Below are 7710 nucleotides of genomic sequence, written 5' to 3'. Positions count from 1 at the left end.
GGTTATTCTGAGATGTTTATTAATTAGCCTATGGTTAACTAAAATTTGCAATCTGCACAAAATATACAAGATAATTAATCATTAGTTGTCGATATTTCCTTGACGCATCATTAGCTAAGTGGTGTTTCTTTGAAGTTGCAAACTAGGAGGCGAATAAAATTTGTGGTCGGGTTGATAAAACTGATGCATCAAATAAACGCTACTTTGCATGGGGTTAAAATTCTTAATGCAAAGGAGAAGCTATATGAAGCCTACCTATTTATATCACACATCTCATCTCATATGTATATCAAAACTAGTCATAAAAACCCAAGGTGACCAAACTTGTGGTATAAAAACTCCACTCAAATGTTAGGATCCATTAAAACTCCATCGTAAACAAAATTGATACAAAAAACCCAAATTTTAAAAAATGATACAAAAACCCCAAATTTAAATGTTGGTTTCATCAAATTTTGTTTTGGTTTTATCATAAAATTTGATGAAATCAAAATAAAATTTGATGAAACCAACATTTAAATTTGGGATTTTTGTGTTAATTTTGTTTTGATGGGGTTTTTGTGTTACTTTTGTTTTGATGGATTTTTTGTAGAAGGATGGTGACACTTCTGGAGTTATAACTCGCGGACCGTATATATATAGAAAAAACTTTTGCTTTGAATATAAAATTTCTATGTGGGAAAATACGGTTTAGTCCAAAAGTCAGTCTAAAAATACGGTTTAGTCCAGCCCGAGTCAACTAGGTACAAATTAGTCCAAAATATGAGAAAATACACTAATAACTCTTATCATTTACAATTTAGTCCAAATATTTGCAGTTTAGTCCATCGTAATTTACGATGGTGTCAGCAATTTTAATTAACATAAAAATAATTAAAAAACAAATTATCTTTTGAACCGTTTGTCCAAAATTCGCAAACTTTATATATTCGGAAAACTTTTTTCGAGCTCGACAAAAAGAGTACCTATATGACCATATAATTTTTATTTTTTAAATATCTTAATTTACACTGGTGTAAGACATACAAATCTACAAAATCCAAAGACAAGACAACGTGCACCGGTTTGTACATCACATACAACTCCACATAAGCACCACTAACAAGTATGCTATTCAAATCTAACACAAGCCACTTTTTCTGTTCAGCAGTATCCTTCCTCTCAATAATCTTGAATGTACCGTAAACATCCAATGGAATCCCAACGGAGCCACTGCAAAAGCATTACAAAAAAGATCCCCACTCAGATTAAGCAGAGGGCAGATTGTTTAAGATAAAGAAAACTTAGTGAGACTAATGCAAATGCACATTAAAAAGACCAAACTAAGCATGATCTGTTCAACAAGACTAGTAATTTGAGACTACTACATCAAAAATCCACAATGAGACTAATAATTTCCAGAATGTTTATGTATCAGGAAGCTGTTTTAAATCAAGGTCTTTCACTTTTCATGGGATATTTTCCAGTCCACCATTTTGACATGGTATTTCTTAATTATAACTAGTGTGACTTCTTTTTCGGGCGTTATCTTATATTTTGACTTGATCATTTTAGAAGATCTGTCATTTATGTCAGATGCAACCAACAACATGAAATCTACAGAGCATAGATACAAATAAGAACTCCACTTCATGCTCAGGATAAATGGTAGGTCGTATGCACTGTCTGAAAAAAAACATAATTAATCAAAAAGGCTAGTGCAAGAACTACTCACAGTATTCACATCCATTTATTTTGTATGTCTCCCACCGAAGTGCACATCTGTCCTGAGCTGGGTTCTGCCTTGCTTAGCGCTTGCTTTTCCTTTTCCTAGATAAAAAAAAAGGTCCCCCCATGTATTACATGAGACGATTAAGAAATGTCAATGCACCGTTTTAAATATATCCAATCGCAGCTTAACAAAGTGTTTGACATTTCACCAAAACAGATGAAATCTAGGACAGAAAAAATTAAATCAAGTAAAACTTCTCAAACATTATTATCGGTGTAGGAAAATCATACAAACTCCACAGATATCTGCGCGTAAATGTTAAGATCCATCCGAAGTAGAAAGCAAATATGTACACTTGTACATATTATAGGTACACCAATATGTACACTTGTACTCTAGGTGCACCAATATGTACACTTAAGAAGGATAGTAACTTAATTTCCAAGAGACACTGTCAAGCTAAATCTTCAACTCTAAAAACCATGCACTGCTAGAATAAAGCATCCTTTATTTCATTCCAAAGGTCACTAGGCTTACACAATATCATTCTTCTGAGCATTATGTAAGATTGAACTAAGATTAGACCAAGGAGACCAGCATATTAGAATTGTGAAACATACCTCTCTTTGTCAGTGAAGATAAACATTCAAGTCGGGTGTATAACCATGTACACATTAAAAATCAATATGTGTACAAACATGTACACATTAAGAATCACATGTGTACAACTGTGTAAACATTAACAATCAATAACAAAATGTAATAGCATCAGCTTAATATTCCATGTTGCCATTACTGAAATTTGAATGAGTTTTACCAACTGTTGCTTTTCCACACATTGATTCATTTAACTCTAGATATTATAGTTTATGTACGGAAATAGGTATAATTATAGTTAAAAATAGCACAAACTGATGACAGAAGATCTAACCTAAATGTAATTGAGAGAAATGGGTTTCCAATATCAAACATTCTAAGACCATCCCAGCTAACTAAAACATTATAAAAGAGAACTGTATGGGGTTTCTACGCGAATTTATAGACCATCGTGATTGTCATTGTTTCGAAGGATGATAATTACGCAAGCATATATTCTCAAACACGACACAATTACTTACATAAGCATATTATCAAAGAAACTGGAGATTACGCGGGAGTTTCAAGTTAAGAAATAAGTACCTTAATGCTCAAAGAAAGCTAAATTCCTCTTTCGAATCTTCTCAGCTTCCTCCCGTTCCCTCTCCATCTGCCATCCAGACTTATAATCTTCTCCATCATGCATAAACTTGCAAGAATCTCCTAACCCATAAAAACCAGTATCCTTATAATCATTACATATATATCCGGTTGATATTCCTACCTGGAAGACGTCCTAACATGAGAAAAAGACATAAGTGGTCCATGTGCTCTACCAGATTTGTCACCAGCAACTGTATATTCTCTTCTAAACCAGCTTTACGATCTGTATACCCATGTACACCTCTACAAAGATTCTCATCATTAAGTGGCTTCTTATTTTATTCTTTTTCAGTGCATCTTCTGCTCGCTCATGTACACACTAAAGAATAAAAAAAAAATTGAAGTGTTTATTAGTTCTTATTTTACCAGAGATGCACCAGTACTTCAAAAAGAACAAACCATCGGCTGAAGACTCGCAATAGACTACCAGCTTGATTTATAGATTGGGTTTATTTCATGTCCGAGCTACATGTGCATCCACTAATAATCAACACCAGCAACAAACAAATCCCACCGTGGGTACTCGAGACACCACCAACATTAGCTAATGCCCAACGAACTCAAGGCTGTAAGCTTCAGTTTCTCCTCTGATTTTCCACAGCACAAAATACAAGCCAAGTATGACCTATCAATTCGAGGCAGTTCCTCCATTTCTCCCAACTGAAGAATAAACCCAATCGTCCACTGCAACCCTCAAAATCCATTGTTATTTAACATCTCATCCATATAATCATCATCAGGATCTAGCTTAGCCACAAATTTCTTATACACCAGTTAGAATTGCAAAAAGTAGTACGACAATTAGTGTCGGTCTGCATTCAATAAATTTCGTTGTTCATATGAAGTCAAACCTCCTTTGAAAGTAAAACCATTGGTAAACTGATTCAATGGTGTCACTACTTATATAGTTATATGTTTGCATTCCAATAAGAAAAACCATTCTTAACAATTAACGGGTGTACAACTATATGCACATTAACTATTCACATGTGTATAATAATCTACACATTCTGAATCAACATGTGTACATAATTGTACACCTATTGTTTGTTAATGTGCACATAATTTTACACCTATTGACTGTTAATAAGTGCACATGGTCATGTGTACCAAGTGAGTAAATATCTCCAGAAAATGAAAAGAAATCTAGTTTTCAACTGAAAATCCTCAGAATAAATAAATTAATATATATAATGGTAAAATTAAAAAATATAGTATCTGTAGATCTAAATTACACTAAGACCAAAATGAAGCTTGTGTCTATACCATTATCTAAAAATCCAAGTTATGTAACAACCTAAGATTAATTACTGTGCCAGAACAAAAAAAAATGGAACTTTTACATTTTATAGCTAGTACAGGTCAAACCGAAGAGAGGTCACAAACTTCTCATTAATTTATTGAACACGGAACGTATAGAGGCATATATTTAGCCTTTAAGTGTCTAACTCATATGACAAAACATCACCTATGTTCTACGAAGAGAAAAGGTTGTAAAAGTCAGCGAGAAACATAATTAGAAGAGACCAACAAGAGATTATAAATATTAATGCATGACCTTGAGCGACAACTATTATCATGATGCAATATCCCACTCAATCTAACCGGAAAAAAAAACCATACATCTCAAATAGGTTATTCATTTTAGACCATCACACAAAACATCTTCCACGGGAACAATGCAACGAAGCAAGAAATGGCAATAGTAGGTCCACTAAAAAAAGAGGCAGAAATGCCAAATCTAGATTGTTACTGGAATTTCAGGGGTTTTGCTTGTGACAAAGCAAGAACTAAATTGCAATCTTTAGAATGAAATTAATTTCATTTTTTTGTGTTAAATGCCAAATCTAGATTGTTACTGGAATTCCAGGGGTTTTGCTTGTGACAAAGCATGAACTAAATTACAATCTTTAGAGTGAAATTAATTTCATTTTTTGTGGAACTGAAGAAAAGGATGGTAAATATCCTAGTTTCGAGAGTTGAATTTGGTATGTTGTACATAACGAGTCTTGTAGAAATAAGAACCATTTACCTATCTGGCTATCCACGTTTGAAGCCTTAAATACGAAATCCTTTCAGGAAGCTCAAACTGTAAAAACATTCAAAAAAAGAACTTGTAAACACAACAATGTAAAGAAAATATATGAGTTAAGCTCAATCATATATGAGACTACAATTCTTTCAAAGTAGTACTGATATTATTATTTGATACGATTTCAATCACATAAAATCTTACAGACGAGTGAAACTTACAGGACTTCAAATTAGGGATTTATATAGAATGAATTAAAATTGAAATTTAGCGGGTTCCAATAGAGAATACAGATCTAAATATAGAGACAAGACTAAATTCACATATATTAGCAATTGAAAGATAAAATTAACAAAACTGTAGTACAGATGGAACTTACATTTCTTAACAGATGCAATCAGATCTTCTTCCCTCATCTCTTGAGATTTACATATCATCGAAATTAAACAACACGGTGAATCAGAGCTTTCCATAAATGGGATGAAGAATAATCGATGTAAGATGAGATTAAGGGCTAAATGGAATTTGAATGAACTAAATTTGAGATTTCCATAAACATATCAAACCTAGAAATCGAAGAAGAAGAAAATCAAAAGATGAAAACGCTGACATGAGGTATGAATCTCTGCTGAAGAACAACAATACAAAATCTCTACTGGCTCTCTCTGTCTTCTCTCCAAAAAGAACTCTAAGATCTAAAAATGGGATATGGACACGTCAAAAGGGTAATTATGGTAATGAGAAAAAGATCGCATATTCTAAATCGCCTTAAATTTGGACTAACTCGTACGAGTTTGGCCTAAACTGTCTGCGCGTTTAAATACTTGGACTAACGAGTACCAGGCCTCAGAGACTAGGACTAGATTGTCTAAAGCCCAACAAGTTTGGGATTAAACGTTACATTTCTATGAGTCATCTGTTTTCCATTCAAAAACGGAATCATTTACTGTAGAATTATTTTCCAAGACGGAAAGGATATGTATAAATCTGGGAACAAGGTGTATAATTTCTGCTTATTACCTCTTTTCACCTTTACTTCTGTATAGTTGTGAATAAATAACAACTATTAAAAAAACAATAATTTTTTTTTGATAGAGAATTAATAGGTTGATAGTACACATGAAGTTTAAGTAAGCTTCTATTATTAATTTGACAGTGTACCAAAGAGCAAACATATTGGTACAATCCTTTCACTTGAAAAAGAAATGTTCATTGCCTGAATGCATTCTTTTATGAGCAACGGAAAAATATAGTTGAGTGGGTGAAAAATGACGACTATCAACTTTGGTTCGGGAAACCAACTTTTTATACCCATGTAAGTTTTTTCTATTACTGTATTTTAGCAAGACCAAAAGTTACGGGTGAAGTCGAGAACCTTACTTGCATAAATATTTTAGAACCACTTGAAGGCAGACAACTCAATAGTTGTTTCGGCACTGACATACAAATTGGTGGCAAAAAGTGTGGGAAGTTGTATTTCAGGTGTTTTTGTATTAAGAAAAATTGCATCTAACATTTACCTTGATTTATTTAATTCCTGCAGCTGTTATTGGAATGCTTAGTTCGGTGTCAAACGTTGTGAAAAAATCAGTTGAGGAATGCGAAAAAATAAGTGATGTGTTTATGCGAGAGATTTTAATAGAGAATGAAAGGTACGATACAGTGCCTATTATCACTATTTGACAGTTTTTAGCTCGGTGATCTTAAGACTATTCTAGAAAACCTCTAGGGTGATTTGGTGCATGTAAGCAAAGATGGAATACTCGAGAACTATGGGAACGTACCTGTAGTGATGATTATCACTGGAACATATGTGAAAGATCATTTGGATAATAGTGTGGCTTGCATAGTACTTTTTTGTATGAAAGTTGATTTTGTTAGGTTACGAATGTTGATGTAATGTGACATTAAAGGCGCATTTAGCCTTTATACTACACTGGCATCGAGGGTATTCGTGGATCTCATGATTCGAGAACAAAGTATGAGTTGAATATGAAAATGCAACGGGTCAAATGACCATCAATAGCTTCTTTAAGAGTTTCTCTTAAAACTCTCTAATCAACTAAAAACTATACTGATAATAATGCAGAGTAGCTCCGTGGAACTTAACTATACAAACAACTCAAGTTCGAAGACATTGCGCCAAGAAGTAAACAAATTATTGTATTTACATTCAGCAAAACAGGTAGTATTTGAGAGTATGTCAAAAAAAGTGTCAAAGTTCAAGTAACCAATTATATGGACCACTGTAAATTTTACTACCACCAAAGATGATCTAAGTGAACAGACAAGAAAGTCAATGCCTCAGCGGTAGTGACAATTAACAAACAAGCCATCATCAGTTGTCTGATATACATGTATATAATGCATCGTTGGCACAGAATCTATGAACAAATCAAATTAATTGTTTCTAAAATAAAGAAAAAGAAAGATCAAAGCAGAAAAACTCAAACAACATAAATGTACCAAAAAATAATGTAAGAGCATATGAGGAAAATCAGAAATGAGTGCCTCAGTTTTAAATTGTTGGTATATTTAAAGCTATCACGGCATTGGTAGAGAACCACAAAACCACGTATAACATAAGAAACCAAAATTAATTGGTCATTCACCATAATCCAAAATTACGGTTACAACATTTAATATTAAGGACCAAATAAAAAAAATTCTAGGAAACGTTAGAAAAACCAGATGAGATACGAAATTTAATATTATTCTAAAAATTACA

The 7710-nt window shown here is 33.1% G+C and overlaps 1 long non-coding RNA gene across 2 annotated transcripts; it reads right to left on the bottom strand.

Moving 5' to 3' along the window:
- Positions 1-904: 904 nt before the first annotated feature.
- On the bottom strand, positions 905-5677 carry LOC113297442. Of its 2 annotated transcripts, XR_003333489.1 has the most exons (6): positions 5362-5677; positions 4983-5039; positions 3378-3634; positions 2891-3269; positions 1715-1809; positions 905-1212 (listed from the first exon to the last, which is right to left on the bottom strand). It is a non-coding gene; the product is annotated as an uncharacterized LOC113297442 (long non-coding RNA). The 2 variants fall into 2 exon arrangements; XR_003333488.1 differs by having other exon boundaries at positions 2891-3634.
- Between the last annotated feature and the right edge of the window lie 2033 nt (positions 5678-7710).

The sequence above is a fragment of the Papaver somniferum genome, chromosome 7, assembly GCF_003573695.1.
Source record: "Papaver somniferum cultivar HN1 chromosome 7, ASM357369v1, whole genome shotgun sequence".
Classification (NCBI taxonomy): domain Eukaryota; kingdom Viridiplantae; phylum Streptophyta; class Magnoliopsida; order Ranunculales; family Papaveraceae; genus Papaver; species Papaver somniferum.
The sequence above is the reverse complement of the archived record's forward strand: the minus strand, read 5'-3'. Positions and strand labels throughout refer to the sequence as shown.